The sequence below is a fragment of the Rhinatrema bivittatum genome, chromosome 4 (assembly GCF_901001135.1).
Source record: "Rhinatrema bivittatum chromosome 4, aRhiBiv1.1, whole genome shotgun sequence".
NCBI classification, from domain to species: Eukaryota; Metazoa; Chordata; class Amphibia; order Gymnophiona; family Rhinatrematidae; genus Rhinatrema; species Rhinatrema bivittatum.
The window spans coordinates 370,660,496-370,679,535 of NC_042618.1; the positions used below are offsets into that span (position 1 = coordinate 370,660,496).

The 19,040-nt window shown below is 40.1% G+C and overlaps 1 long non-coding RNA gene across 4 annotated transcripts; it reads right to left on the reverse strand.

Annotated features, from left to right (window-relative positions):
* Positions 1–4,122: 4,122 nt before the first annotated feature.
* Positions 4,123–19,025, reverse strand: LOC115091038. Of its 4 annotated transcripts, none has more exons than XR_003856587.1 (4): positions 18,990–19,025; positions 18,667–18,762; positions 10,142–10,190; positions 4,124–4,169 (listed from the first exon to the last, which is right to left on the reverse strand). It is a non-coding gene; the product is annotated as an uncharacterized LOC115091038 (long non-coding RNA). The 4 variants fall into 4 exon arrangements; XR_003856585.1 differs by having other exon boundaries at positions 18,857–18,994; XR_003856589.1 differs by lacking the exon at positions 10,142–10,190 and having other exon boundaries at positions 4,123–4,169.
* Positions 19,026–19,040: the final 15 nt, after the last annotated feature.

Genomic DNA, 19,040 nt, shown 5'->3' on the forward strand with positions numbered 1-19,040 from the left:
CTTGGATTTTCAGAAGGCATTTGACAAAGTCCTAACACGCGAGACTCAGTGGGATAGAAGGGAGTGCCCTATTGTGAACTGGTAACTTGTTAAAAGACAAAACAGAGGATAGGAAGAAACGATCAGTTTTTCAAATGGATAAGAGGTCAATAATAGAGTGCCCCAGGAATCTGTATTGGGACATGTGCTGTCTAACACATTCATAAATTATTTAGAAAAGGGAATAATGAGTGAGGTGATCAAATTTGAATAATTTTGTTTCATCTGCAATGTTGTTAAAACTACAACAGATTGTGAGGAATTGCAGAAGGACCTTGCAAGACTAAGAAATCAGGCATCTAAATGGCAGACGAAATTTAACGTGGATAAACGCAATGGGACAGATTTTCAAAGGGTTACGCGCATAACATACGCACGCAACCCCTGAAAAGCTGCCCCTGCGTGCGCCAAGCCTATCTTGCATAGGCTCGGCGGTGCGCGCAAGCCCCGAGGCTTCAAAAAAAGGGGCGGGCCAGAGCGTGGCCGAGTGTCCCGACACAGCAGCCTGTGTTGGGGCCTGGTATGCCGGCAGCCAGCGGCGGAGCAGCCTTGGAGGGAATGGGGAAAGCCATCGGGCTTCCCCTAGGGCTCGGCGCACGCAAGATGTACAAGTGTGCACCCCCTTGTGCGCGCCGACCCTGGATTTTATAACATGCGCGCAGCAGCGCGCGAATGTTATAAAATCGGGTGTACATTTGTGCGCACCGGGTAGCGCACAAATGTACACCCGTAATATTAAAAATCTTTCCCAATGTGATGTACATAGGAAAAAATCTCAATTACAGATACACAATGCTGAATTCCTTATAAAAACCAGCCAAAAAATAACCTGAGTCCTTGAAATCCTCAGCTCAGTGTGAGCAATGGTCAAAAAAGCAAAGCAAACAGAATGCTAGGATTTGGAAAGAAATGGAGAATAAAATGAAGAATATCTTGACGACTATTTCTATCCATGGTACAACTGTACCTTGAATTGTGTGTAGTTGTGGTTGCCCCATCTCAAGAAAAACATAGCAGAACTAGAAAAGGTACAGAAAAGGGCAACAAAAGTGATAAAGGGCTGGAACAGCTCCCTTGTGAAGAAAAGCTAAACAGGTTAGGGATCTTCAACTTGGAAAAGAGACAAAAGGAAATGTGACAAGTTTATAAAATCTGAGAATAGGGTGGAACAGGTAAATAGGGGACAGTTATTTACCCTTTCAAATATTACTAAAACAAGGGGACACGATTAAACAACCAGCAAATTTAAAACAAACTATAGAAAGTATTTTATCAGTCCGCATATAATCAAGCTGTGGAATATGCTGCCAGAGAAAGTGGTCAAGGCAACTAGCATAGCAGGTTTTCAGAGAGGTTTGGGCAAGTTCCTGGAAGATAAGTTCATAAGCAATCATGAACCAGGAAGACTTGAGAAAGCAAACACTTATTGCTGGGAGTGAGAACCAAGAAAAAAAAACAATCTTTTTTGGGTCTGCCAAGTCACTTGTGACCCAAACTGACCACCGTCCGAGACAGAATGCTGGTTCGATGGACCTTGATCTAACCTAGCATGGCACATCTTATGTTCCATTATCTGAAGCAAACCTGGTCCCAACCATTCCACAGAAGAGGTGCTCTTAGTTACATACAGGCCGATACAGTAAAACGCGGCCACGGTTACTCTGTTTCTAACCCGCTTTGTACCCACAATTTGGCCACGTAAGTCTAACCCGCGATTCACTATCCGTTTTTACCAATCCTTACCACTTCTTTAAATCGACGCGTATCCCTTTCCGCCCATGGCATGTATATGATATGTAAACAATCAGATTAGCTATTCCCTCCCATACAGTAACGTGCGGCCCGATTATCGCCTTTTTAACCAACTGTTTTGCCGCATCTTTAACCCGCTAATTTACCGCCTACCCTGACCCTGGCGTTAGAGGGATGTGACAGCAATAGGCAGGCTCCGGTCAAATAAGTGGGTGGGATGGAGCAAGTGAGTAACATGGTGTGGCCTGGTTCTCCTACGCTCTGGCATCTGGGATTGCCAGTCCTCTCTTCCCCCCCTCCCGAAGCAAGGCGCAGGGCGAAAATCGACTCGACATGTTATTAAAGCAGATAGAAATTGTAACAAAAGTAAACTTACTGCATGCTTCCAGCAGCCCCAGTCCTCTCTCCCCTCCTCCCGAGGCGCCCACCGTGGCTCCCCTGCCTCCCGGGGGCAGCCGGCGGCGAAAGCGGCTTCCAGCAGCCCCGCCGGCGAAGGTGCATGAACAGGTCACGGCATGCGCTCATGCGCCTTCGCTGCTTGAGCGCCCAAATTGGACGTGCATTCATGCACCTTCGCCGGCGGGGCTGCTGGAAGCCGCTTTCGCCGCCGGCTGCCCCCGGGAGGCAGGGGAGCCACGGTGGGCGCCTCGGGAGTAGGGGAGAGAGGACTGGGGCTGCTGGAAGCATGCAGTAAGTTTACTTTTGTTACAATTTCTATCTGCTTTAATAACATGTCGAGTCGATTTTCGCCCTGCGCCTTGCTTCGGGAGGGGGGGGGGGGGGGGGGAAGAGAGGACTGGCAATCCCCGATGCCCGAGCGTAGGAGAACCATCCACTTCCTGGTACCTGTCATTTCAAATGTCATTTGAAATGACAGGTACCAGCGCACCCAGGATACTGTATAAGCGCTGTATAGCGATCTATACAGTAAAATGGATTGCACTTCATGGACGCGGCTTGCATTTGCATGCCATTTAAATACTGTATCGAGCGGTATGTGATCCGAACTGCGCGCGCGGCAAACGAGCGGGCGCCCGGCACTGCCGCACTTTTTCTTACGCGCCCTTACTGTATCGGCCTGATGGTTAGGTTGAAAGAATATTAAAAAGGTCCATCAAGTGCAGTTTTCTTCCAAAACAGTAGAGAAAAAGTTGAAAACCTGCTTGCCCCTGATTCAAAGTAAACCATCAACAAAATGCCTAGATCTTCACAACCTGTTTTTGACAGAACGCCCCATTTAAATCTGCAATTCAGAGGTGTAGGTTAAATGCTCTAAACATTAATGAAATCAATGTAAATTTGGAATGGAGGTGACAAAATCTGTATGTCCTCACATTCTTGTACTCGTTACTTGCAGTTCATAAAACATCATGCAAAAATGTAAAAAGGTTAAAAAAATGTAGCTGTCGATTTTCTGCAGCTTTAGGAAAGACAGTAGTTTGTATAGTTATCTCCCAGTTGTGGGTGTGACCCTAAAACTATACAACCTACTACCTCATCCCACCACGCAGGCATTATCTTCACAGAATGGCGACAGGAGAGGAAAAAAAAATAAAAACTCCTTTCTTTTCTTCATAATCTACTGTAATCAGGTAACACCCTCAATATATGCATACAATCTTTATGAAAGTACATTTTATAAAATGATTATTAAAACATGTTGGCATGCCGCAACCAATTAGATTCAGGTTTATTTTACACAGAAATACTTACAGATATTGACATGTGACAAGCTGACATATGCCAAACACTGGCATTTTAAAACAAAATTACATGAAAGATTGTGGTCATCTTTTCTCGAGTATAAAACAGGACACAAGTGAACTCAGAGCAGAGACTCTCACTATAGTACTTAGCTACTCAATGCAATGGGCAGCCATTTTTTTTTTTTAAACACATGCCATGTCTGAAATTGTTTCCCTGTTCTAATCTAAAACAAAATGTTTTAAGCTTGAATGCTCATCAACTTAAATAATTCTGCCTTACTTAATCCTAGGTAAAACAAAAACAGATGTATTTAAATACAGCACAGATAAAAGAATTATTTTTAAACAAATTACAGCTAAATACCTACAATAAACTATTTTAAGCAGTGGAGAGGCGCTAGTTGTCACTGTATCTATAACAATGTAGCTAAACTGGCAGGTAATAAAAAGATACAAAGTAATATTTATGTATATTTAAATAAAAGACATTTCGTGAAAAGGCTAGAATAGATCTAAGCCTATTGCTACCCCTCTTTAATATACATGACAGTTGTCCAATGTTAGCCCATTTCCAAACTATGAAAAAAAACAACAACCCTAAAATTCCACTTATCCTAAATACTTGCCTCTTAGATGAGCACAATTTGGCATCCACTTCTCGGCAACCCTATTCTGAAAAAAAAAAAAAAAAAAGGAGAAAGTCACAAGGGTCTTCAATTTCTCCAAAATGTGTTTTAGATTAATTAAGCAGACTGAAAACAAAAATCGTACTGAGTACTTTTCAATCTATTTTAACACATTTTAATAGTTGATTTTTTCCTCCCTCCCAAAGAACTATGGTTAGATTCCTCACACAGTATCTTCAAACAAAGCCTTGAGAGAAAAAGACAGGGAAGGACTTTCAATGGATGTTAATGCTCTCAGAAAAAAACTAAACCTTGTGATCGCAATCATTAATATACAAAGGGATAACAACCATGCTTCATAAACAGCAGAAATACATGCAAACAAAAAAAAAATTATTTCACTGTTTATAAAATTGCTAAGTGCTTTACCCTTTCAGCCTGGAATCCCCATTTATACAAATATATTGACAAAGAATTCTACTGAAATCGCTAATTTAAGATTCTGCCAGGGCTTGGCACAAATCCCAGAATTGCTTTCACAAATCCTTGTGCCCATCATCAGAACCTAATCTAATGTTCTATTTTTCTTTTAGCCTTCCACTGCACAGATGGGAACAGACAGTTTGTCCAAAATGCCCAAAACAAAAATAAAATTTAAACACGATGACATGGGGATTAAAAAAAAAAAAAAAACACAACATGCTAAGAGGCGCTGGAATAAGGCCTTAATTTAAAATCATCTTAGTAAAAGATTCTATCCAAAAGGGAAAAAAAAATACAAAAGCTTATAAGCGTCCTACCTGATCTTTGCTCTTCAACATTAAAATTCACCAGCAGAGTAAGAAGGAAAAAAAAAAGTAAACAGAGACCTACATCCTGAAGATAGGGTGATAAACCCTGCAGATGCTTCAATTCAGCAAGTTAATTACATCAGTCTGAGTTTAAGCAGCTATTCCATCATAAACCTGTCCATCTATCAACACACTTCAATGACGACTCCACTGGGCTTTCACTGAAATCCAAGATGTTGCACAATAAATATGGCAGAGCAAACAATCAAGCTGTATTAATTTTCAAAAAAATAAAAGCATTAAAAGTTTTTGGGTTTTGTTTTTTTTTTTTAAATCAATTTATAAAAAGCATTAAACACTTTAAAAAATGCTCCACCACAACAAAAATAAACGTTATTTTACCTTAGCTATAATTTAGCAATATATTAAAAGAAAATTACTGTTATATGACCTGTGCTCAGTTCCTGAGCTGCATAAATGGCCTAGTACCTTAACTATTCAGTCTGTGGCATTTTAGCTTGCATAGCAAAAGAAATATATCAGCTCAGGGGATATATGGCTCTATCCTAAGGACTGCACACCACCTAATTCTGTGAAATAGTGGCCCTTATAATTTACAAATGCATTTTGTTCATAAAAAATGAATCCACAAGTCTTTGTTTTGTAAGTGTACAGTGTAATTTATAGCACAGGTACAAAGGTCTAAGTCAGAAGGCTTGATCAGTATAAATCCTAAGGTCCACCCTCCATCTGACGAACTGAACCAAGGTTTCCCAGGTTCCAAGGACAGCCTTAGAAAGCTATAATTTCTATATGGCATTTCTTTTTTTTTTTTTTTTTTTTTTTTTTTAAATACCACTGTCAATAAAACGTCCCTTTCCATATTCAATAAAGCTGTCTTTTAAAATGTTTACCAGAAAACATATTAAAAGTTATATAGTACTTTACTTTGTCTTAAAAAGTCAATACAGCGCAAGGCTCTGGAGAAGGTATTTGGCCAGGATTCAGTCCGAATGCTACCTGTAAAACAATAAGGCAGCCCTGATATTTTCTCCCACATCAGAAGCGCTTGCCTCTTGCCTGGACTTGCTGTTCCAAAGAAGTGCTGAACTGAAGCCAACATTTCAAATACATGAAGCCTGTATACAAAGAAGGCCTGGAAAAAGGGGAAATCTTCATGGCAAACGGGAAGCCAAACAAAAAACCTGCATTACTACAACCATGTGGTAAGAGATCCCAAAAGCATAAAGCAGCATGAACTAGAAGGGAGATTTTTATTGGCTACAATGTGCAGATGTAATATCTCGCTATTTCTAGCAGCCAATTATAACTACATTATGCAACCATCTTCCTAATTTATATTCTGCTTTATTCTCACACAGTAAGGTAAGCTAAATAACAAACCTACAAAGAATGAGAGATTACCAAGATAAATCTATTCCATTATTTAACCATGGCAATTATCTCCTCCCAGTGAACTGTAGCAAAGTAGAAGGCTTAAAACTGAAATGCCTGCCTTTCAATAAAACATTTAATCAGGACCTTAATCAGATTTTTTTTTTTAATTCCTAAATGTAACTTCATACTTGCTGATGAAAATACTTATATCTGGCTTACTAAAAGCCTTTCCCCCTCAATTTTGATCACAAAATTCCTTGGAAAATCCTTTACTGATCAAAACGTTGTTGCCCCAAATTTTAGGACCTTTTTTTTTTTAAACTAACATTCAAGAAGAGACTTTATTACAACTTTATGGCTTGATATTGGCATGCTGTCCTGCACAGAGTTAAGAATGAATGACCCATGTTGATTGACACATATATAGGCACTTTTAGCCCACACACATTGCAGCTAAGTTTCAAAGGGAAAGTACCTGCCTTGCTTCCCGATGAAGATTAGCAGGTGAGAAGTACCTGCACTGAAATAATCCGTGTACTTTGCATCTCATACTTGTGCAGGCAGTCAAGTGGGGTAAGCCAGCCTGTGTACATTTGAAAATGGAACGTGCATTATTTTATTTCCCCCCCTGAATGCCTCTTTTTAACAGGATGAAAGCTTGTACACCGTAATAGCCCAGTGCATACTTTTAGCAGGGGGATGGGGGGACAATCTTCAGTGGAGGCATGAACACCTGAGTAGCTTCAAAAATATTCTTAAAGCTTCCTGTGAGAGTCTCCATCCTCAAGTTTACAGAATAGAAAATGACAGCAAATCAGGAATGCAAGGCCATGGATTTCAGAGGGTAGTTTCTAAAAGGGACTTCTGCAGATAAGCATTTCATGTATAGAAATAGCCTTTTACAAAACTGCCCATCCAGCATGAGAGGAAAGTTATGCGTGCATTCCTGTTCATGTGCGAGATTACCTGGAATGAGCAGAGGCATTCCTGGGGGTGGAGCTGGGGTTTTCACTTATGCGTGTATTTTTGAATTATAAAAAGCAGACAAATTTTCACAAAAAGTTAATGCAGACAAATTTAGCAACCTGTGCAGGTAAATCTGATGGGATAATTTCCAAAGCAGACTTATACACGTTTGCTGACTTATTTAATAGGCTGTTGCGGAATCTTGGGGGAACTGCAGCATATATGCAAAGTCTAAATAGTTCTATAGTAACTAGAAAAAACAAATGCAATGAAAATTGCCATATAGTTTCCCAGAATAACAGAAGTGTTGTGGGGCTCACAGAGGCCCCCCATGAGCCATGTTACTCACCTGCAATGCCGGGCCTCGCTGCTTCCCTCCACACAGGACACCACTGCAACTGCTGCACCCCCCACAGCCCTCTCTACGCACACACTTAACAGCCCCATAGTTAAAGGGTCTATGGCAGGAAGAGGCCACGGTGCCCGATGACATCACCAGCTTGGGTCCTATTATAAGGGCCTCCCAGACAACCTCTCCTCACCTCAGCAACAGGTCCCAGCTACTTCTCGCAGAGCGTGTTTCTTCAGTGTTCCAAGCCTCGTCTTCTGTCCTCATTTCAGCCTATCCCCAAGTCCTTGCCCTGCTGTCTTCATCTAGTCTGCTCCATCTACATTGCCCACCTCTTCTTGTCCTTGCCTGCTTATCTGTCCTCTTCTCCTCATTCGGACAGATACCTGGTTTTGACCCTGGCCTGGACCTCGGATACGAATGACACCTCCTACCCTCTGACATTGCCTGGATCTCGGTTGCGACTGATAGCTGCCTGCCTCTGACCTCTTCCAGGACCCCGGATATATGTGTAACTGTCGCCTGCCAACGACCTAGATTACTACGGACATTTCCTGCCATTAGAGACCCCATCTGCCGGCCCTAGCACCCAAAGGCTCAACCTGAGAACGTGGGCTGGTATAGGTGAAGGTCCTGACTGGTCTCTGCTTCACCTGGGTCCACCTGCTGACCATGGGAACACCTGCAGGGCTCCTCCCTGCAGGTAGAGCCAATCCTGCCTTGGCCCAAGGGTCTACAGATACAACAAGGAATGAGTGTTTGTCATTCCTTTTCTGTAATTTGAACCCTCATTTATTACTTTACTATTTACATATTTCCATGAGTTTCTCTCTCATTCACTTTATGTTGTCATCAGTAACTCATGGATAAATGTACTCATTTTACATTTATATACCGTCTTTTCCTAAAATGATGTAGTATTCCTCAGAGTAGAATGATACTCACTCCTCACACATAATTTACAATGAGACTAGCTCTTCAAAACTAAAGATTTACTGTCACAGATTTTAAATTCATCACTCACACAGATATGAAGAAATAATTTTTTTATGCTCTGTGCACTTTGTTGTATGTGGGAAAAGATTTTTTGACTGGTTTATTTGATTTTGGAGGGAACCAATGAGAAAAATCTCTTTGCCTCTGACTGATTAAAGTAGGTCATCTAGTCTGTAGTGGGACTATGAAATAGAGTGCTTCAGTCATTTTTTTTTTTTTACTTTCTCTAGCAGGTGCAAGCAGAAGTGGTTTATCTACTCATCAGTATATATTTTATCTTGAGTGTAAATGGGTCATGCAGTTTTAGAATTACAAACTCCTGTTTTGAAGGAATCTCCCCGATGCAGCCAGTCAGAAAAACATCTATAAGCATACAATTACAAGAAAGCTGCATGAGATGATAGCAGCTACGTAGAGTACACATCTAGCTAGGGCGAGAGTACCTTGAACAAATCTCATCTTTGTGTACCTCTCCTCATTCCAAATCACATCACATCTTCACTGATGCGTACTGTGTTGTTCATACCTCTGACTGTGCATGTAAAACTGCCTCCCAAAACCTAGCACACCACCAAAACCTCACCTCGAGTTACTAGTTGACCCTCTTACAGTGGTATAAATAGATGATTATGTGTGTGCAACCCCAGAGGCTCTCTCTCTCTCTCTCTACTCCGAAACCAGATTTGCAATATTTAGCACAAATCCCAGTTCGGGAATATTGCCAGGAAAAAAGGTATAGTTAATTCTGGCATTAAAACGTGCAATCATGTGTGTTATACTATTGCACACAACATTAAACACCCTTCATTTTCATGAACTCCTCCCTTTTGACTAAAATTTAAAAATGCACAAGCATCTCGCAACGCAATAAATAATGCATGCATTATGGCGTTATCACGGGCATTAGGGCCATGGAAAAAAATCTAATAAGTTCCTATGCTGTGCAGGTGTGCTTCAAAAGTGACCTGAAAAAATGCCATCACATCAATAGCTATTTTATTCTCTGCAAACTATCTATAAGTGACCGAGAAACGTAAAAAAATAGCATAAATAGCTTGCTCTGAATATCTTAAACTGCAGATTAAAAGTAACCTTAGAAATTTTTGCTGGGGATATGCCAAAGTTGTGACTAGTTAACAACAGGGCTATTATCAGATCCAATTAACAAATGTAAATTAAAACATATTTTGAAAACTAACAGAATGACCATAATAGTTCCACACGTAAAGAGCAGAACTGACAAAAAGAATACAGAACTGCAATACATGGAACTTAGAAAATCAGGGGTTCAATGAAGCAGATCAAACAAAAGTGCACTTTCTTAAAATGAATCTAATTAAATTGATTCAGGGATTAAAATATGTTCTGGTCAAAATAGAAGTAACAACAAATTAATTCTGTCATTTTCCAAAGTCCATCAACATGGATCTCAATATCATGTTTTTGCCATTTTAAGTCAGCTTTAATTTGGGGCAAGAATACAGCAAGCCTGGCATTTGTCAGGCTATTATTTCTTACCTTATCAGTGCTGCATAAAGGAAAGGACAAAAACTGTCATCAATGGCAACTAAAGGGGAAAAAAAATTTTTTTTTTCATCTTAGAAAATAAATAGGTCAGATGCTGGGGGGCAAAGGTACTGAATATACTCAGGACTAGCTACTAACTTAGAAAATAGTATTTGCAAACCACCTGCTTTAATCAATGTATTTTAAATTAATGCAATAATATTTTCAAATAATTTTCAAAAATTAAAAACCTGTTTTTGATAATTCAGCTGGAATTTAAAACTAGCAGTTTATTCTGAACAAATATTAGTACTTAGAGTTGCCAATTCATGAAAATATATTTTACTGATGTCTTCCAACCTACATTTTCATTGAAATTCGTTTAACCGACTCCATTTTGTGCACTGCTAGACTTGCTATGCTGAGATTCATCCCCATTGGGGCGGATTTTAAAACGAGCGCGAATAGCCTACTTTTGTTTGCGCTCCAGGCGCAAACAAAAGTACGCTGGATTTTAGTAGATACGCGCGGAGCCGCGCGTATCCGCTAAAATCCTGGATCGGCGCGCGCAAGGCTATCGATTTCGTATAGCCGGCGCGCGCCGAGCCGCGCAGCCTACCCCCATTCCCTCCAAGGCCACTCCGAAATCGGAGCGGCCTCGGAGGGAACTTTCCTTTGCCCTCCCCTCACCTTCCCCTCCCTTCCCCTACCTAACCCACCCGCCCGGCCCTGTCTAAACCCCCCCCTTACCTTTGTCGGGGGATTTACGCCTCCCGGAGGGAGGCGTAAATCCCCGCGCGTCAGCGGGCCTCCTGCGCGCCGGGACGTGATCTGGGGGCGGGTCCGGAGGGCCGGCCACGCCCCCGGGCCGCCCCGGGCCGTAGCCACGCCCCCGGAACGCTCCCGACACGCCCCGAAAACGCCGCGCGGTTCGGGCCCGCCCCCCGACACGCCCCCCCCCGAAACTTACGCGAGTCCCGGGGCTCTGCGCGCGCCGGGAGGCCTATGTAAAATAGGCTTCCCGGCGCGCAGGGCCCTGCTCGCGTAAATCCGCCCGGTTTTGGGCGGATTTACGCGAGCAGGGTTCTGAAAATCCGCCCCTTTATGCAGAGAAGTCCTGACTGCCAGGCACTACAGAACCTGAAACCAGAGCACTAGAGACATGGGCCCCATTTTAACTGATATGGAATTATTTTTACAGGGGCTTTTTTGTTTTTGTTTTAGATTTACTAACAGTTGGCAACCCTGATAATTAATGGTTTTGAAAGTTCCTCCAATTTTTGTGAATTTCAGTAATTTGGGGCACTGCTGAGTTGACATTCACCAGAACTATATTGATAAATATAAGAACATAAGAAAATGCCATACTGGGTCAGACCAAGGGTCCATCAAGCCCAGCATCCTGTTTCCAACAGTGGCCAATCCAGGCTATAAGAACCTGGCAAGTACCCAAAAACTAAGTCTATTTCATGTAACCATTACTAATGGCAGTGGCTATTTTCTAAGTCAACTTAATTAATAACAGGTAATGGACTTCTCCTCCAAGAACTTATCCAATCCTTTTTTAAATCCAGCTATACTAACTGCACTAACCACATTCTCTGGCAACAAATTCCAGAGTTTAATTGTGCGTTGAGTAAAAAAGAACTTTCTCCAATTAGTTTTAAATGTGCCCCATGCTAACTTCATGGAGTGCCCCCTAGTCTTTCTACTATCCGAAAGAGTAAATAACCAATTCACATCTACCCGTTATAGACCTCTCATGATTTTAAACACCTCTATCATATCCCCCCTCAGTCGTCTCTTCTCCAAGCTGAAAAGTCCTAACCTCTTTAGTCTTTCCTCATAGGGGAGTTGTTCCATTCCCCTTATTTTGGTAGCCCTTCTCTGTACCTTCTCCATCGCAATTATATCTTTTTTGAGATGCGGCGACCAGAATTGTACACAGTATTCAAGGTGCGGTCTCAACATGGAGCGATACAGAGGCATCATGACATTTTCCGTTTTATTCACCATTCCTTTTCTAATAATTCCCAACATTCTGTTTGCTTTTTTGACTGCCGCAGCACACTGCACCGACGATTTCAATGTGTTGTCCACTATGACACCTAGATCTCTTTCTTGGGTTGTAGCACCTAATATGGAACCCAACATTGTGTAACTATAGCATGGGTTATTTTTCCCTATATGCATCACCTTGCACTTATCCACATTAAATTTCATCTGCCATTTGGATGCCCAATTTTCCAGTCTCACAAGGTCTTCCTGAAATTTATCACAATCTGCTTGTGATTTAACTACTCTGAACAATTTTGTGTCATCTGCAAATTTGATTATCTCACTCGTCGTATTTCTTTCCAGATCATTTATAAATATATTGAACAGTAAGGGTCCCAATACAGATCCCTGAGGCACTCCACTGTCCACTCCCTTCCACTCCCTTCCACTGAGAAAATTGCCCATTTAATCCTACTCTCTGTTTCCTGTCTTTTAGCCAGTTTGCAATCCACGAAAGGACATCGCCACCTATCCCATGACTTTTTACTTTTCCTAGAAGCCTCTCATGAGGAACTTTGTCAAAAGCCTTCTGAAAATCCAAGTATACTATATCTACCGGTTCACCTTTATCCACATGTTTATTAACTCCTTCAAAAAAGTGAAGCAGATTTGTGAGGCAAGACTTGCCCTGGGTAAAGCCAGGCTGACTTTGTTCCATTAAACCATGTCTTTCTATATGTTCTGTGATTTTGATGTTTAGAACACTTTCCACAATTTTTCCTGGCACTGAAGTCAGGCTAACCAGTCTGTAGTTTCCCGGATCGCCCCTGGAGCCCTTTTTAAATATTGGGGTTACATTTGCTATCCTCCAGTCTTCAGGTACAATGGATGATTTTAATGATAAGTTACAAATTTTTACTAATAGGTCTGAAATTTCATTTTTTAGTTCCTTCAGAACTCTGGGGTGTATACCATCCGGTCCAGGTGATTTACTACTCTTCAGTTTGTCAATCAGGCCTACCACATCTTCTAGGTTCACCGTGATTTGATTCAGTCCATCTGAATCATTACCCATGAAAACCTTCTCCATTAGCGTACCTCCCCAACATGAATGATGAAAGGGTGTAGTTAAAGGATTTTTTTTTTTTTTTAAGGGGTGTGACAAGCTTTTTATTCAAAGTACAGGAAAGAAATGAAAACCATACTAATGCATGGATTTTCTAGTGCTTTTTCCAATTTGACAGATGGACAGATTGAATCACTACTTCTGCACTTTCAGCCCTGCTGAAAAATGCTAAAAATACTATGAAATACTTTCAGACACAAAAGAAAGCAAGAGCTGAAAAACAAGCGCATGTTGGCTTGTTATCATTAGTCTCCCTATATTAATGCTGCAATAATTTTATTACCTCACTTGCTGTCTCCTGGCTCTCTACTTTTCCCACAGTGCTGCAAAGATTATATCATACAAATTACTCCGAAAACTTCTGAAACTGTTATATTTCATAACATATTTCATAACAAAGCTACAAGAAAAATAACCAGAATCAAAATTTTACATAGTAACCAGTAACACACAACAAAATATCCAAATTTGTATGGAGCAAGTGGGAATTGCTAAGCACAGTAGAGGCAAAAACAGACAACTAGTTACTCGTAATTTATATATAATAAAAAAATTGATACTGGATATCAAGCTCTACCTGACATGCTGACAACAGGAAAGATATTCAAAAAGTGGGCATATCTTTCTGTATGACCTGACAAACACAGGGATGAATATATGGTAAAATGAAACATGCTCTTCAAAATCTGTTTGGTTCCAGGAATATAACTGTCTCAAATGATATGTTGTCCAATTTACAAAAGTAGACTTGGTTAAGTAACTCCAAACACAAATAACTGCTGTAACTGTATATGACAAGTATAGGGATACAACTTCAGAACTTAAGACAGTAGAGTAAGTGAAAGTAGCTTCATGTAAAAGTTATACCTCAGTTCTCATGTTCAGAAGAGTATTGCAGGAAATGACAGTGAAGCTATTTTCTGCATGTCATTTCCTGCTGTCCTCCCATGAACTTGTAGGCCAAGCTACAATATTTATAGGAAGACACTTTCTCAGCAACTTCTTCATTGAGCTGTGCATGTATTCTTATCAGCAGACTATCAAATAGGATTGTTTAAATCTTGTTTTCTTATATATTTTGCCCATTTAACTCACTCAATCATGGAGCAGTATCACTGATGCCTTGCTAGGTCAATGTCTCCACTGCTAAAGCATTCTCTGCTAAAAATGAAGGCATAAAAAAAGTGAGATCCACTATCCTGGTTACTCACATACTCTCAAAACAATCACTGTCATGTGACACTGTGAATGTTTAAACAACTAACATATAAACAGTTTATACTTTTCAAGCAGTGAAAACTATATCTTCTCCATGAATGCTTCCAATTTAGTATAACTGGTTACATTTACTTTTGAAGAAAACAGCAGCAATACTTTCTACAAAAAGGTATTAAAAGGCTTTAACCTCTTGCTATGCACTAATTCATTTTAAAATTCCTTTCCTAATTAATATATTTACGTATTTTTAAACTTCAAGATGGGTTATTGTCCAATCAGGTAAAAGTACCACCTTTGCAAAAAAAAAAAAAAAAAGAGTTTCAGACTCATTACAAATACAGAATTCTCTGCCATTGCTTCTCTACTACCTTTGCCTGAATCAACAATCCAGGGCCATGATTCCCACTAGGAAACATATCCATGATGTGCTAGTCTTTGTTGATCGCAGATCAGCCTCAGCAGCCATCTTTGGACACCCAGATTGTTTATAGTGATTATTCTATCACCCTTGACTACTAAAGAAAAAGTTACTAGTAGAAAATGGGTGTTCCAAACATGGGTAGAGGATCATCTTCAGGGTAAGCTTGATTACAACAGAGAAATATAACGGCAGAAAAAGACCATACAGCGCATCTATTCTGCCCATCCACACTAACTGCTCAGTTCTAAAATCTCTATTACTCCCCTCAGTTATCCCCATACTTTCTTGAATTCAGATACTGTCCTTGTCACTATCATCTCCACTGGGAGGTTGTTCCACGCATCTACCACCTTTTCTGTAAAGAAATAATTATTTTGATTACTCCCAAGTATACCACCTTTCACCCTCATCTCAAGCCCCCTCAGTTCCAAAGCTTCATTTTCATTGATACCTTGGAGATATTAAAATATCTCTATCATATTTTTCCCATCCTGCCTTTCCTCTAGGGTTTACATGCTTCAATCTTTTAGTCTGTCTTCATATGCTTTAGAAAGAAGACCACTGACCATTTTAGTAGCCACCCTCTGGACCGACTCCATTTGGTTTATATCCTTTTGAAGAAGCATTCTCCAGAATTGTACACAATATTCCAAACGAGGTCTCACCAAGACAGGGGCAATATCACCTCCTTTTTTCTGCTGACTATTCCTCTCTCTCTCTTTTTGCACCAAATCAACTTTCTGGCTTTTGCCATTACCTTATCCACCTGGGTGGCCACCTTTACATCATCAGATATCATCCCTAGATCCTGCTCTTGATCCATGCACAGAATTTCATTCTTCTATACAGTACTGCTTCTCCTTGGGTGTTTGCAGACAAAATGCACAACTGCATTTTTTAGCATTAAATCTTAGCTGTCAAACTCCAAGCCGTTCATGAAATCCCTTCTCATTTTCCACACTTTGCTGGCTGCCTACCCTATTGCCGATTTTGGTATCATTCACAAAAAGACAAACCTTTCTAGATACATTTGCAATATCGCTTATGAAAATGTTGAAAAGAAGAGAGGACCGATCCCTGTGAACTACCACTAGTAACACCCCTCTGCTCACAGTGTACTCCATTTACCACCTTGTGTCACCTACCAGGCAACCAGTTTCTAACCCAGTCAGTAACTTTAGGTCCCATACCAAAGGCACTACTCTATTTATTAGTTGCCTATGTGAAACAGTGTCAAAGGCCTTACTGAAATCCAAGCAGACTACATCTAACACCCTCCCCTGATTTGACTCTCTGGTTACCCAGTCAAAGAAATTGACCACATTTGCTGCCCAGACCTTTGTAATCCCTTGGATTACAGAAAGTGCACCACTCTGTTTCAGCAGTAATTCTATTAATTTACTCACCAAACAGGTCAGGCTAACAGGCCTATAGTTCTCATTTACTCCTCTTTACTTCCACTTTTGTGAAGAGGAACCACATCCGTTTTCCTCTGGAAATACTCCCAACTCTAAAGAAAAGGTCAACCAGTGGAGCTACTAAAACTGCCTTTAGTTCCCTAGTGTCCTCCATTGTTTTATCTACTTTTAATTTTAGCTAGCTCCTCATAGTCTTGTGAAAATCATTTGAAATTTACCTCACTTCTAATCCTATTGTGTCCGTTTTCTACAGTCCTTGGCCCTTCCTCAGTGAATACTGAACAGAACTATTTGCTAAGCAATTCCACATTTTCCTTATCAGCCTTTACATATTCTTCCCCTTCACTTCTGGGTCTCACAATGCCACTTTTGCACTTCCTCCTATCACTAGCATATTTAAAAAATATTAGCTTTCCCCCCCCCCCCCCCCCCCCCCCTTTGCATGTTTGGTCCACTTTTCCAGCTTCTCTTAGCTTTTCCAGATATTATTGTCTGTCTTTCTCTTTCTGGGATCTCTTAGTTTATAACAGCTAACTTTTTTCCCTTAACTTTTCAGCCACTTACCTTTATTTTCCTAACAAAAGGTTAGTTGTCCTTACAATATCTTTTAGTTTTGCCCTCTACTCTTCTACTTCCCTCTAGGTTTTCCCATCCAGCTATCCCCTTGAGGTACTCCCCCAACTTAAAGTTAGTTTTTCTAAAGTCTAGGATCCTCTACTTTGAGGAAGCCACCACATCATCCACTACATCAAAACACTCTCCCTATTGGTAAGCACCAAGTCCAGTATCACCACCTCCCATGTGCATTCCATTACTAGTTGGCAGAATAGTTCTCCCTAAAAAGAATCCAGAATCTCTCTGCTTTTAAACAATGTAGCTGGAATGTCCCAATCAACATCCAATATATTTATTTACAAACACTTCTATACCACAATATAAAATATCAATGCGGTTTACAATCTTAAAAGTACATACACAAAAATTTTAACATAAAAACCACAGAACAAACAGCTTGAAGTACCATACCAAGTTTCTATTGTACACTGGAACTAAAAAGTATAATCATACATTCCTGCCTAGGAGGTAAGACCCTGTTGTAATGTAACTTTTGTTCTCCTTGCACTTGTTTTTCGTTTCTTGTTCTCACCCCTTGTTTTATGTAAACCGGCATGATGTGGTTTCTAATCATGAATGCCGGTATAGAAAAACGCTAAATAAATAAATAAATAAATAATGTTGCCAAAATGTCTCTGAAACAGCCAAGTTTTTTTTTAAAGTTTCTTAAATGCTGAGGTAATAGATTCAGCACTCATCTCTGGCATACTATTCCATATCACCACCTAGCAACATTTCCCCTTTCCTATCAATTTTCTGAATATTTAATTTCAACATTTATATTCCATCTTCCAGAGTATCAAAGTGGCTAACATTCATTTTCTTTAAAAAAAAAAAAAAAAACCACAAAACCCATTAATTTAAATACAACTAAAATTAAATATCAAAATGAAAATACAACATATCATCCCCCATTAACCTTACTTATATAATCTAAAAACAGCTTTAAAAAATGGCCTAAAAATCAACATAATTACAAGAACATAAAACCAAAGCTCTGAACTCCATGTCCCCAAACACCTGTTTTCAGATGTTGACAAAACAAGTAGAGCTATTTCATAAACAAACTAGCAAAGCAAAGATGTCACTCCTGAAAATTAATGATCTCTAGTCCTAACACTACAAATTGCTTTAAAAGAGGGAACTAACCAATTTATTTTTTTTACTAGACAAAGTTCTTTCTGTAACAGATAACACCTTTTTTCCAGATAGCTGGGACCTAATGAAAGGATCTTAAAATGGATACAATAAATTACTGGGACTTGATAGCCACCAGAAAAGATGCTTGTTCCCATCACAACCTTATCACAGTTCTAGCAGATGCATTTTGTTAAGAACTGCAGTCATCCTATTGTGGGTTTTTTTTTAGGGAGCCCTTATGTATCTCACATTGCAGTAGTACAAATGTGGTAAGACCACTGCTTGCATTAGTGCTCTTAAGTCTCTTCTGTCTGCAATGGAGGCCTACGGATTTCACCAATATACTAGAAGTTCCATTCCTTCTTTCCATATTAACCCACACTGCCACCTCCATACCTTGTAGACTCTGCGGTTTTGCTGTTTGAATATTATATTTTTTATAGTCCCAGCTCCAATAAGTTGTAACCCAAACAGCAACTAGACATAATTGGCTGAATATAACTCTAAAGTACACTGGAAAACATGATTATGACACAGACTGCATTTAACTCAAAACTTATTTGAACACAGTTCCGAGAGGTTCAGGAAATAACTCTCTTACCCTTACACTACTCGTTACGTCTCTCATACACCACCAATGATCTCAGGTCTAACATTTTTCAAAATCTCCACATTTCTGGTTGTCTAACGTAATAACCTATATATAGAGAGAGCAAATAAAACATAGTCAGTGCAGATAACATGAAATAATCATAGCCTGTCACATTTAAGACATGAAAAAAAATATGTACTCAAGTAAATATTAAGTGGATATTCCACTATTCTGAAATTTTAGCACACTATGCTCCATATTTTCCGCTTCCGCGTCCTATGAGACATTTAGTCCGTCTCCAGAGCACACACCGAGAATGTCGGCTAACACACCTCTCCACCACCCAACCCCCAAGGCCAAGGTCTCCCCTTCCAACAAACTTG